Source organism: Chanodichthys erythropterus, chromosome 11 (assembly GCF_024489055.1).
Source record: "Chanodichthys erythropterus isolate Z2021 chromosome 11, ASM2448905v1, whole genome shotgun sequence".
Lineage (NCBI taxonomy): Eukaryota > Metazoa > Chordata > Actinopteri > Cypriniformes > Xenocyprididae > Chanodichthys > Chanodichthys erythropterus.
This window is the reverse complement of record NC_090231.1, coordinates 29669249-29683975: the sequence shown is the minus strand read 5'-3', so window position 1 is coordinate 29683975 and position 14727 is coordinate 29669249. Positions and strand designations below refer to the sequence as shown.

The following is a 14727-nucleotide window of genomic DNA, read 5'->3' as shown; positions in this document are numbered from 1 at the left end:
GAGAAGTTGTTTCCTGGAGTATTTAACAGTAACTTCAGAGCAGTAGCATGGCTCGGGGTCACTGTTGTTCCATCTTCCACGTCTGTTAGCCTAGAATCATCCCCGACCCCTCCAGACAAGCACGTATACACACAAACGCTCAAGAACGCACGGCTACAGAAGCTTCCCTCCCATTAACAAGCCTTTCAAGACAGCTTCCCATCCCTGACTAAAAGCGATCGGCACAAGGCTTGGGCTGGCCTGCCTGCTCAAATCCAGTCATGGATATCAGCAGCTCTCTGTGCTCTCCGGTTGCTGGGGGCTAGGCTTTAGCACTATCCAATGCTAAGCTACGATAGGGCGGGACTTCATCATAAGGGATTGTAAAGAGCTGTGACACATGCTTATCCACACCCTGTGCTCTGGCATGACAAAAGTTGGAAGAAATAAATAAATAACTCTACAAAAATGTTGCTTTATGTTTAATAGATCATGGTGGAGCCACTTTGAGGAGCTTACCCTTCCTTCAGGACGTCAACTCCGTGTTAGGACATCAAAGTTTACTTACTGCTACTTCTTCAACACATAAGAAACTTCAGAAATGACGTTGCTCTGATCAGAAGGTTGACAGTGGTAGTGGGAATCTAGACGGGATACTAGAGTTGTTAGCATCACAATTCAACAAGACTACAGATTTAGCTGTTCACACTGATGATATGTTTTGATCAGTATGCTTAACAAGAAACATCTCCTGAGAATTCATGCATGTCATGGCAATGAAAAGCATAAGTACTCCACCAGAAGTACTGAAAACACTGACGTGCCTTTTGTTGAGGCGGCTTTTGTTTCTTCAATTGGTTGCTGGAAAAAGGCAAATAAAACATGGTTGAGAGCCAGCTGTGATCTCTTACAAAACATCTGATGTGGATGAAGGAAAAGTAACTGGAGATGGTGTATCTCAAACACGACTGGATTGGGTTAGAAAGAAAAAAACTACTTAGCAGGGATTACTTGGTAGCCTTGGCCCTTCAGAAACAACCAAGGACACCTTATGTTAGACAGAGAAAATTGACAGGTTTATCAGCTCTATGAAACAGTGACACGAAACAGATCCTCTAGCAAGCTAACTTGAAACACTATTACTAAATTTGTTTTCAAGCCACAAAACCGGGAAGAAACCGGTGGCAACCGAGATGCCAAAAATGTGTGGCAATCTTAAAGTTTGAAGTACATTCCCAAATAAGTATTCACAATTATTCTAACACGGTATTCATAATTATTCTTAACATAAATAGTGTTACAATAAATACACATAAATAGAAAATGGCTCTCATGAGTCATTCTTTTAGTGAATCATGAGAGCAGTGTAGACCCACAAAATAAATGTCTCTTATGAGCAATTTAACAGATATCAAACGGACTGTTTGTGTATAGCTAATATACCTGGAAGCAGCTGATATTGGGGAAAAAAGTCAATGCCTGCTCTTTCATAAAAAAAAAAAAAAACAATAATAAAAAAATATAATAATAATAATAAATATAGCTGCAAGCAGCAATTACGGGGCCAAGCACAAAAACGGCACAAGAAGCCAGCCAACATGGCCGTGAGCATCAGACCAACAGCAGCAGTGAGCAATTAGAAAAAAAAAGTTATTAGCATTTTTGTCAAGTTTGTTATAACTTTTGAGCACGAGGTGGCGCTGGTCCGAAACTTCTCAGGCTCCTTCAGGGCATTGTCCTGATGAACCATACCAAATTTATGAATTTTGGTCAAACCCATCAGAAGTTATAAGCAAAAACAGCCATTTTTCATATCTCCACTCCAGTAGGTGGCGCTGTGCTGAAACATTGTATGATGCCTCAGGTCATGCTTGTGATGACACATACCAAGTTTGGTCTGAATATGATAAAGCATTGCAGAGATACAGCTTCAAGAGTCATTTTTGCATCATGCCTCAAATTCGTTGCTCTGGTATACGAAAACGGTTTGACTTATCGACTTGAAATCCATAACTTTTTGTCAGCATGGTCTGAAGATGATACGGTTCGATTTTGGTGAAAATCGGAGCAACGGTCTAGGAGGAGTTCGAAAAAGTAGGTTTTTAAAGAAAAACAATATGGCGGACAGGAAGTTCAGCTGACTATGGAAAGTTTGATATCTATGTTCTCAGCATGACCCAAGGAATCTACTGAAAACAGTTTCATTACAATCGGTTAATATAGTCAAAAGTTATTAGCATTTTTGTAAATTTTGTTATAACTTTTGACCACAAGGTGGCGCTGGTCCTAAACTTGGTATGCTCCTTCAGGGCATTGTGCTGATGACCCATACCGAGTTTCATAACGATACGCTAATGCGTTCGTAAAATACAGCATTTTAGCACCAAATTTAAAATGGCCGACGGCCAAAATGTCCAATATGGGAAAATTGGATATCATTCGACTCGGCATGATTCCCCGAATCCAACGAGACCAAATTCATGATTTTTGGCCAAACCCATCAGAAGTTATAAGTAAAAATAGCCATTTTTCATATCTCCGCACCACTAGGTGGCGCTGCGCCGAAACGCTGCATGTTGCCTCAGGTCATGCTTGTGATGACAGTTACCAAGTTTGGTCTGAATACGATAAAGCGTTGCGGAGATACAGCCTTATGTCTATTTTCGCAAGCACTACGTACAATTCGTTTGCGTGTTTTTCGAAAACGGTTTGAGAAATCAACTTGAATTCCATAACATTTTGTCGGCATGGTCTGAAGATGATCTGGTTCAATTTTCGTGAAAATTGGAGTAACGGCCTAGGAGGAGTTCGAAAAAGTACGTTTTTCAGAAAATTCAAAATGGCGGAAAAATTTTCATGACGGAAAATGACGTCATATGGTGCAATCGATTCGTCTTGACCCAAGGAATCAGAGGAAAAAAGAATTTTGTTTCTAGCCCTTATGGTTCAAAAGTTATTAACATAAACATAAGTGCAACTTTGGACAGCTGATGGCGCTAGAGGGATTGAGTTAGAGACTCCAAATTTGCTATGGACAAAGGTCAGACTGTCCTCTAACTGTGTGCCAAATTTCACAACTTTCCCGCAAGCGGTTCTATGGGCTGCCATAGACTTCAAGAGCGGAAGAAGAAGCGGAAGAATAATAATAAGCGTACGGAACGCCAACAATAACAATAGGTGCCTAAGCACCTTCGGTGCTTGGCCCCTAATAATAAGATGCATATCTGAATTTAAAACTAATTAACAAATTAGAATTAATACCAAGCCCTAATATGCAGCTAAAAATATAGTCAGTAAACAAATGTCAACATAGTACAGTCAAATATGAAACTATATAAATAAACTATTTAGCTTAATAGAAAGGCCTGAAAATTATGTTCTAAAAGATTTAAATTGATGAAATATTTGACAAACTGCAACTGTGAAAAAATGTCTTTTGAAACCTCTAGAGACTGACAAAAGTGTTTTTAGAGTGGCACACGTAAGAAAGCAAACTGAGAGACGCTTTATGGATGTGGGTTTGACAGTGAGCCGGAAGCCACTGATGAAATTGGAGGATTACTGGAACCGGGGTCTTCTGGGACTAGGGTTCGAGACTGTTGGTGATGGACTAAATTTAATCGAGGAACAGGGTTGGGTAACATGAACTGGACAGAAATGAGCTCTAATACTATAAGAGGGGTTTGGGGGTTTTATGGATTAATTCAGTGGAGGTTGCCTATTACTGTTTGAGTGTCAGCTGGACAGTTTGTCTTTCCCTTATCCTGTCATTTTGCAGAAGTTTGCATTTTTGAATACTGGAGTAGAGTGGGCCTTCTCAATGGACTATGACAGGATTATGGGGGGCTGTGCCACATTCTGGTCAAATAGCTCAGTGGCAAAGCTGAGAGCTATTAGGAGGTGATTAGGTAACCGGTGGCTGTTTACAAAGGTTGAGCCCAGGGTCTGAGCTGGATAACAAGCACTGGGATGGAATCTGCAGAGCCTGATCCGGCCGACTTGAAGGCTTCAGCTTGTATCCGCTAGCAACTGTCACTATGACCCCATCAGCCAGTCAACGAGCAACTCCTTAAGATGTGGTAATCCAGAGAAACAGTAGTCTGGCAGAAGTGCCAAGGGTTATGCCAGGCAGAGGTTAGTATGGAGGCATCACAGGGTGTACGGGAGGAGGAAGAAGAGCAGACCACGGTGACCCTGAACAGGAGTGAGAGGAGCATGTGTTTCTTTGTGTGGGAGGGCGTCATTAAAACCCAAACTTCTGATCAGGGTCTTAATGAGGTCTACGTGCCTGTCCACCTATACGGAGAAAGCCTGGGCAAGAACAATTTCAAAGGATAGATGAGGAGGAGTAGGTCAGGCCTTCAGATGGAGAGAGAGACAGAGAGATCGGGAGTGAGACGAGAGAAAGGGGAAGAGCGCGCTATCTGGCTTGGCACCTAATCAAAGGGATTAGGGTTTGAAGAAGCCAAGCCTACAGGTTATCCTTCAGGAAGCATACCAAGTAGTTATCAAAAACACCTTGGTTCAAAGCAGCTCAATTTTCCTATATTTCCCGTTTGGCCCAAGCCTTCAGGGTTTGTTTCTAGCTAATAAAGGGTGTCAGAGATGTTTGTACTTGCATGCTCTAGGAGACAAAGAGAGAGAAATAGAAAGAGAGGGAGAGAAGTGTGTTTAAATGTAGTCCAGGTCTTTCCTCATTCTCACAGCACAATCAATCACCCTGAAGACAGTCGGGGAGAAATGTGAGATGCCTGTATCTCTGACTAGGAGATTTAGCACAAAACAAGCAGTGCAGGTAGTCAGTCAAATCTATAACCTGTGATTAACCTGTCACTGATAGTGTGATAGTTGTTTCAAATAATTGTTCAAATGTTTGGGGTTGGACTTTTTTTTTTTTTAAGAAATTAATACATTTATTCAGCAAGGATGCATTAAATTGATCAAAAGTGAGACATATATATGTAAAGACCTGTGTTACAAAAGATGTCATATTTCATATGTATGCTGTTCTTTTGAACTTTTTTTGAAGTTTTTACAAAAATATTAAGCATATTATAATATTAAAATTTTGAGTACCAAATCATCATATTACAATGATTTCTGAAGGATCATGTGACACTGAAGATGGGAGTAATGATGCTAAAAATTCATCTTTACCTTCACAGTAGTAAATTACATTTTAAAAGTATTTATGGTTTACTATTTTTAATCAAATAAATGCATAATTAGTGAGTATAAGAGACTACTTCAATCAAAAAATCTTACAGACCCCACATTTTTTGAACATTGTGCATACAAATCATGAATGTAATATTAAAAACTGCATCTGCACAAAATGATTTGAATGCATACTTACATGCTAGTCAGAATGTGTTTGTTGGTTTAATTCTGCTCTGACTAAAATCAATAAATATGAAAAATTAACCAAATTGAAAGCATATTTAATGTCAAAAAACAGTGTACAAATGAACACTGCTTGCTGCCATGACGTCGAGCTCGGGGCATAATGTTTGGCACCAACAAACGTACTGTCTTAAGCACTTAAAAACCCATCCTTTGGTTCTCCGATAGCTCCTTCAACAGTTTACACTACCCAAATCTGAAGGATCCCGATTTACAGACGTACATTACTGGGGCCTAGACCTGCCAAAGCCGAGGTATGGCTTCAATAGAGCCATCCATCTGTCTGCTGTTAGTGCCATTACATCCAGATGGGCCTTTAATTGTATTTCTGTCCAAATTGCAAAATAGCTACTTGGAAAAGAAGCTAAAATAACATACAAACAACAGCAACTATGATAACAAGAAGAGCTGGAGTGGAATGGAAAAGAGATCAAAACCACGGCTTACAAATTTCAACGCCGCCCTTTGAAAGCAGATCCCCTAACATTACAGCAACGTATTGATTTACTCTGCAATTTGGTGTCTCTCTCTCCCAACGCCAGAGTACCAACCTGAACCACACAGGAGGTCCCACAAATAGCAGTCGTCTGATTTTTCCAAAACATAAAAGATTAATACCTTTATTCTTTACAGAGGGAGTGGAAAACAAGGCAGAAAGAACGAGGAAAGTAATAATAAAAGGGAGGTCAAATTGGTATTTGGAGAAAGTGAGTTAGCGAGCAAAATTAGATATCCAGACCCAGAGGTAACTTTAATAAGAGATAATAAGAAAATGTCTGACTTTTGTGTACAGGATTGAAAACGTGCTCTCGGAAAAGGAAGCCACCGCTCCTCTCGACAAACACAATCACATCCAACAAAGAAGACGTTGTACTTGAACAGAAAGTAATTTATTCAGTACCTCATTCCAGCCATTATAACATGGAGGATAGATTAGTTCTGGCAAAAGAATAAATACTTTAAAGCGAGGCAATAAAATCGAAAGCAAAAAATCGATAGCATATTTAAAGTTAAAAAACAAAGAGCCGGATAGATGCGGTCAAGATCGTCTTCACACAGGAAAACCAGACTAACCTTTAAAGTTCAATTAATAATTTGTATTGCTATTCTGTTCTGCAGTTAAAAACCAAATTCTTCCAATCTAACAGCATGGCTCCAATTCACCTTTCTAGTAAAGAGCTTTAAAAGCCAAACATTTCATGCCAGAGAATAAAAATCACAGACTCACAGGATGGGCCAACAACTCTGGGCTAAATATAGCATTCACTAACTAGACGCTTGGGAAAGAAAGAACAAAAAATAGTGATACCTGGTCCAATTCCCAGCTCCCATTAGGAAAGGTTACTCTTCTCACTCCTACCTCACTACACTCTATTAAATACTTATTAAAGGTGCAATAAATGGTGATACAAAGCAGTTATGAGTGCCCCGGGCCAACATGTGTCTGAAAGTGCTGTTTATGAGATGAGTACAGACCGCAACTTATCATCATGAGGAAGCTCACAACTGTGTCGTTAACAAAGCAGCTATTAATTTCAATTTAGCCTGATGCTTAATGTGTAAACAGCATTACGGCCTGCTAAACACAAACAGCCGCTAACAGGAGAAAAACAGACATATAGAGTATGAATTAAAAGCGGTCTCTATGTGACAGTGCTTCACAGCGGGGCTTTGATGGGATGATTTAGTCTGTAATGAATACGAGCTTCAGAGCATATTCACTGATACATAAAACATATCTTACTCCATCCCCCCCTGACCGAACGCTTCTCATCCGATTTACCCAAGCAAGATAATATGTACATAAACATCTCAAACTCATTCAGATATTTCTGCAGAAGTGCACACTGCATATTTAAACTGATCTGTGGTGTATTTGCATCTGTGAGCGTTTTGAAAAAGCTTGTCCATAATAAATTTGAGTCTTTTAAGCCATGTTTACCATTACACAATCTCCATCCTCTGACAATCAAACAACGCTTACGCCACATTCCACAGGACATGAGGATCTGAATTATTCACTCCGCCATCACTGGCAATGATTCGTACTCACAGAGATAAAAAAACACAAACGCGTACATTCTCAAACTTAGTCATGTGATGCAGTAACGATATTAAAAAATGAGAAACAGTTCGAGTGACATCTGAATTCTTTTGAACCCTCAAACTTGTGCCGTTTCTCTTTTCATGCAAATAAGTTTTGTGTTCCTACTAAGATCATCCTATACATTACCGCTTCACTGTTTTTCTAAAAAATAAAAACAATAGCAACAATAATAACAATGCCATATAAAAATGAAAATAAATAATTAAATAATTAATTTCATTTTTAAAAAGCAAATATATAAATATATAAATAAATCAGACTAGGCTCCCAGGTGGCTCCAAGACAAGAACCTCTCTGTACAGTATGCATAATTCACGACTGAAGATATGCGTTTTAAATGCTGTTGAAATATAAATGCAGCATATGCTAATTTGACTGCTAGCTCTTTCACACTCTTATTTGGGCAATTTGTGCTTAAAGAATCAGAAAGAGTGAGAAAGACCACAAAATATGAGGCAAGTTTTGCGGATTCTTGGTGATGTTAAGGAGCATGCTTAGTTTGGAACAAGATTTAAAAGTTGAAAAAGATTTCAACTATTTGATTGAAACCTAAAGTTGATTTCCCACTTTTAACATTGTACTTTTGGACTGCAGTATGTTTGTGTCATCAAAGTAAGTACTAGCGGCAGATGTTTACCACTGTAACTTGGTTAGGAAAGATGCTATATTTAGTGTTTTATTCATGTTTTTGTGGCACTGAAATGTGCATAGTCAATTTTCGATGCGCATATTGGGATTTATAAAAAATAAACAGTGTAAATATGTGCACACCGTACAGGAGTAATTGTTCTGTTCTAAATAGCAGAACTTGTGTAGAACTCAATAGCAGACACAGAAAATATTTTTGCGCAAATCATGATCAGAGATGCGCACTTCGTCTAAGCAGATAGCTTAGCAACATAAAGACATGATGACAGACACTGAAGGAATCGTTCGGTGATCGTTCGACGAGTAGCTACTGTACACAGTACTGTATAACCTCTGTTGAACGCAGTTGTGCTGTTGGTGTTGTGCACAGACAGACAGTAGCCGAAACATAACACCTTTTGTGGATTTCCCAATACCTTTGTATCTGAAGGAAAGATTTTGAAGGAAACGGTAAGATATGCACATTTCATTTTTAAAATGTTTTGTCAGAGTCAGACAATTATTTACAATGCAAAAATAAGGCCTATCCGTTTCCAGTAAAAATATATAAACATCCTAAAATATATGTTTACCTTATAGGCAAAATTGTATAAATTTGATTTGTTTAAAACAAATAAAATACTATTTAGCCAGTGGAAAAAAAGAAAAGAAAAGAAAAGAAAAGAAGAATTGGAAAGTTTCATTGGAAACTTAATCTGAACAGTATTTTATAATATTTTGATTTATTTATTTTTTTCTAAAACAAGACAAGGATAGTGAATGATTTTTTGCAATGTAATGTGACGGCATTTATTGTCATATTTTCATTATATTTTGTACCGCTAAACACAGTGTCACATGAATGGGAATATGCATGGAAAGGATATGCAGATGACTTAATGCATAGTAAAACTAGGCGTTGTAAACTACTTGTATGGTTATTTCGGAGAGGAGACGGAGCAGAGATTGATGTACGCATCTTCTGCTGACTGGGTTTTATAAAAGGGAATTTTGTGCAGGTTCTGGCGTAAGCATGGTTTTATAAATCTGAAAACTTTTGTGCTTACGGAAATTCTGGCTTTTATGCGTATGCACACTTTAAGGATAAAATCTATGGAACGTTTTATACATGGGGACCCTGGAGCAGAAAACAAAATAAATTCATTTTACCTCAGATTTCGCATGCATTAGTTTTCTCTGCAATTGTGGCGGGTTCACATAAATGTCCACCAGGAAGATGAGCAAGGTAGGGAAGTATTTTAAAAACCTAAACAAAACTTTTCCGTTTTCTTCTATGTCATGCGAAACTAGTATACAGGTGCTGGTCATATTATTAGAATATCATCAAAAAGTTGATTTATTTCACTAATTCCATTCATAAAGTGAAACTTGTATATTATAATCATTCATTACACATAGACTGATACATTTCAAATGTTTATTTCTTTTAATTTTGATGATTATTACTGACAACTAAGGAAAATCCCAAATTCAGCATATCAGAAAATTAGAATATTATTTAAGACCAATACAAAGAATTTTTAGAAGTCTTGGCCAACTGAAAAGTATGAACATATGAAAAGTATGAGCATGTACAGCACTCCATACTTAGTTGGGGCTCCTTTTGCCTGAATTACTGCAGCAATGCAGCGTAGTATGGAGTCAATCAGTCTGTGGCACTGCTCAGGTGTTATGAGAGCCCAGGTTGCTCTGATAGTGGCCTTCAGCTCTTCTGCATTGTTGGGTCTGGCATATCGCATCTTCCTCTTCACAATACCCCGTAGATTTTCTATGGGCAAGTATTCAGGCAAGTTTGCTGGCCAATTAAATACAGGGATATCATGGTCCTTAAACCAGGTACTGCTAGCTTTGGCACTATGTGCAGGTGCCAAGTCCTGTTGGAAATTGAAATCTGCAACGTGGATTGTGTGCCTCCCCTCTCTTCCTCCAGACTCTGGGACCCTGATTTCCAAAGGAAATGCAAAATTTACTTTCATCAGAGAACATAACTTTGGACCACTCAGCAGTAGTCCAGTCCTTTTTGTCTTTAGCCGCTTCTAACGCTGATTGTTGTTCAAGAGTGGCTTGACACAAGGAATGCGACAGCTGAAACCCTTGTCTTGCATACGTCTGTGCGTAGTGGTTCTTGAAGCACTGACTCCAGCTGCAGTCCACTCTTTGTGAATCTACCCCACATTTTTGAATGGGTTTTGTTTCACAATCCTCTCCAGGGTGTGGTTATCCCTATTGCTTGTACACTTTTTTCTACCACATCTTTTCCTTCCCTTCGCCTCTCTATTAATGTGCTTGGATACAGAGTTCTGTGAACAGCCAGCCTCTTTTGCAATGACCTTTTGTGTATTGCCCTCCTTGTGCAAGGTGTCAATGGTCGTTTTTTGGACAACTGTCAGGTCAGCAGTCTTACCCATGATTGTGTAGCCTTCAGAACTAGACTGAGAGACCATTTTTTCACCGTTTTGAGGTAATTAGCTGATTAGAGTGTGGCACCAGGTGTCTTCAATATTGAACCTTTTCACAATATTCTAATTTTCTGAGATACTGAATTTGGGATTTTCCTTAGTTGTCAGTTATAATCATCAAAATTAAAAGAAATAAACATTTGAAATCTATCAGTCTCTGTGTACTGAATGAATATAATATACAAGTTTTACTTTTTGAATGGAATTACTGAAATAAATAAACTTTTTGATGACATTCTAATTATATGACCAGCACCTATATAACAATTAAGGCTTGCTTATAGGCTTGTTATACTATCGGTTATGAGCAACAATACTGTATGAAATTTTAGACTAGTTGACTAGTTGGTTGCAAAATTTCCATTTAAGCATTAATTAAATTAGTCGTTGTGCACATCCCTAATATAATCGCAAGACAATCAAAATGTGCAAGTTTCTTTGCAAAGGTTATTTATTTACAAATAGTTATGAGAAAGGTAGAATATACTTAATGTGAAAATAAGCATGCAAAGATAATACATCAAATGTTACATCATCAATAGTGTTTAACTTTTGTGATTTGGGGCAGCTCATGTTCACACCAACAGTGAATCGTACCACAATTCATACAAAAACTCCAGACCACCTCCTCAAGATGAACACTTCCACACAAACCAAAAAAAAAAAAAAACCCTAAACTATGGTGACAAACAGACTCCAAAAGCTCTAGTGTAAAAGCACCCAAGAGACACCAACAGATATTTGTTCCAGTTTACATCATTTGTATTGCTGGCCAGCTGATTTTTGATCAGCATACTGCTTGCAAAATGGTTAAATGAAATAGGACAGCCATATGGTCTTTATTTTAAAACGGGTGAAGTATATAACCTGAGAAGAGTGATGAAAGAAAGAGAGAGCAAAGTGGGATGGCTATAAGAGGCTCATTGTTTATAAAAGAATGAGAAGTGCATTTATCTACAGTGTGTCTTTAAGTTGATTGACTTCACAAGAGTGAAATCCCTGCAGTGACTCCTAACAGAGACAACCTGCAGTGCTGCCAACCTGCTCTTCCTCTCTCTCCCTGTAAGTATCTCCCAGATGACTGACCAATCACCAATATACGGAAGAACCCTAACCTTCATAGCTCCTAATGTTGCACTCAAAACACCTACACGGACACAACAATAGTTAAAGATGATCCCTGGCCATCCAGTGTGTGGTGTAAGTCAGTAGAGTTAATGCAATAGTGTGTGACCTCTATGAGTCTGCATGGTGCATGAGAAATTGACAGAGTGCTAAGTGTGGCACTCACTAGCTGGCCTGCTCTAATTAAGGAGGAACAGCATGCCACAGTCTGATGCTCCAAATGGCACCATATGTTTTCCCAGACTAACCGGCTGAATAAATGCCATTTAGCAAACAGGATCTACAGCACTGAGTCTGATAACACAGACTCTAAGTGTCTTATAAAAGCACAGAGACCCCCCTCATGTCAGCCTCAGCTGCCTGCAATTTAAATCAGCCCTGATTACAATGCAATAGAAACACTCCTTCATGTACCAATTAACCATTTACAAACATGTAGTATTTTAGGACAGAAAAGAGAAAAAGAGTAAAAGAGATGTAAAGATGGGAGAAGAACAAAAAAGAACCACAAAAGAGAGACAACCTGACAAAGAAAAAAAAGAAAAGAGAGGTTTGGTTTATCAGAAACATCTCTTCCATCTCAGAGACCATAACACAACACAACACAACACAACACAACACAACACAACACAACACAACATAACATAACAACATAACATAACATAACATAACAACAAAACATAACATAACATAACATAAAACAACATAACACAACACAACACAACTAACAACACAACATAATCAAAAATTTGAAATAAAAAAATTATGTAATGTTCAGAACCCTGCACATGAAATGCGGGAGGAAAAACATATATCGTGGCCACAATTTAACAATTTGTACCCACAACTTACTAAAACGTCAGCACATCTCAGTAATTCGTTCCCTCGTTTTAAGTAAACTGTGCACAAGATAAAATTATTTGTTTCCTCATTTTACAAAAACGCGTGCACAAAATTAATTCAATCATTTTACTAAATCATGGCTCCATTGTAATAATTTGTTCCCCTTTTTTAGCTAAATCAAAACGAGGGAACGAATTAGTATAACATGGCCATGATTTACTAAATCGAGGGAATTAAGTAATGAAAAAGAAATTCTTAATTCATGGCCATGATTTATATATGTATGTTTTGATTTATGATTTATATATGTATAGATGTATATATAGATATATAGATATAGATATATAGTAGTACAACTAGATTAATTGAATCCAAAAGGTTTTAATTATATTTTGCTACAAGTTATTTTGAAGTTATTTTGTTAAGTTTTTGAAGTGTCAAAAGGTCATTCGTTTTAACAGTCCAGAGGCCAAAACAGCCATTTAATTTGTGATTAAAATATTTTAAAATGTAATAAATGTATGTATATATATATATATATATATATATATATATATATATATATATATATATATATATATATATATATATATAATAATATTATTATTATATATATAATAATATATATATATATTATTATTATTATTTTATATATATATATATATATATATATATATATATATATATTATTATTATTATTTTATATATATATATATATATATATATATATATATATATATATTATTATTATTATTTTATATATATATATATATATATATATATATATATATATATATATATATATATATATATATATATATATATATATATATATATATATTCTGGCATGATTTTATAACATCAAATATCAACATAGTGTAAAATGGTATTATAAATATGTGTAGAAGTCCTTGCTTTGAAAACTGAATTTCATTGATGTAATTCGGAGCAACCAATATAAAGGGACCATTTTGGATCAAGTCATGCGGCCAATATCATGTGACAGGACATCATTCAGACACCTGCAAAGGACCACATGGTCATAAAGCAAAGTAACTAACTCTCTTTTAACTATCTGAAAAATTTATGTTTTCACTTGAAACAGGTAATTCGGTACAACCGCTATAAAACATGGAAAATGTTGTAATATTTTATACACTTAAAACACTTAAAAACTTGTACTAAATATAAGATGTTTGATTGTCCTTTTGCTAGCTAGCTAGCAAGCTAACTATCTAACTAGTTAGATATCAGTCTGTTATCATTGTAAAATATCGTCATTCAATATAACCAAAAGTGTAATTTGGTAAAAACCGAAATTTTGGTTAAACCGAATTACTTTCTTGTAAAAAATGACAAAAGCAGTGTTAATTAATTATAAAAACCACATAATCTCATTGTTAACACTTAAAACTTCAAAATTAATTATCTCCACTATGTTTTTGTACTCTTTTGAAAACCTTATTCGCCAATGAACCATATATATATTAACGTACCTCAGGAGACAGTAACACAACACAAAAGTATTTTAGGCTAAGATACTGGCTGGCTTTTGAAGAAGAAAAATATGAAACAGCCACTAACTAACCCACTGTGACACAGTCAACACAACTGCTGATACAACAGAAACAATGCCCACATCAAACTACAGAGCTGCTGGGAAGGGCATACCGTAGCTTTGTTTCTGTTAAAATGATTCAGTGAAATGACTACAGCTGGTGCCAGCAATTAAAAGCCTGGAAACAAGCTGAAGCACAGATATTTACGGACTACTACAAAGCAAATACACAAAAATAAAGACCCTCTGGCCAAATCTGTCCTCACTAAACCTTGACATTTTAATCAAGCTCCAAGAGCGCATAATGAGGAACCGCTTAGACTTCATTATTAGATACTGCATGTTACTAATTAGAGCTACCACAGTCTTTTATTGCACAGCCTGCACACTACACTCATCAGAGACAGGTAGTGAACAGCACAGTTGTGTAGAGAAGTGTACACTAAAACAATTACAGTGGTGAAGTATGAGATGGCCGAGATGGGCATTTTTTGACATTTTTGTGTGAATTTGTCCGTTCAAGCACAGGAAGGCATGAAGAAGAGCTCAACTTAGTATTTGCGCATTGTCTGAAGGCCTGGGTATACTTCACTTTCCGCACAGAC

At 36.9% G+C, this 14727-nt stretch overlaps 1 protein-coding gene across 1 annotated transcript in view; it reads right to left on the bottom strand.

The window, feature by feature from the left end:
• Nucleotides 1-14727, bottom strand: part of fto (FTO alpha-ketoglutarate dependent dioxygenase) — a 159587-nt gene that overhangs the window by 54502 nt on the left and 90358 nt on the right. The gene's annotated exons all lie outside the window — the stretch shown is intronic.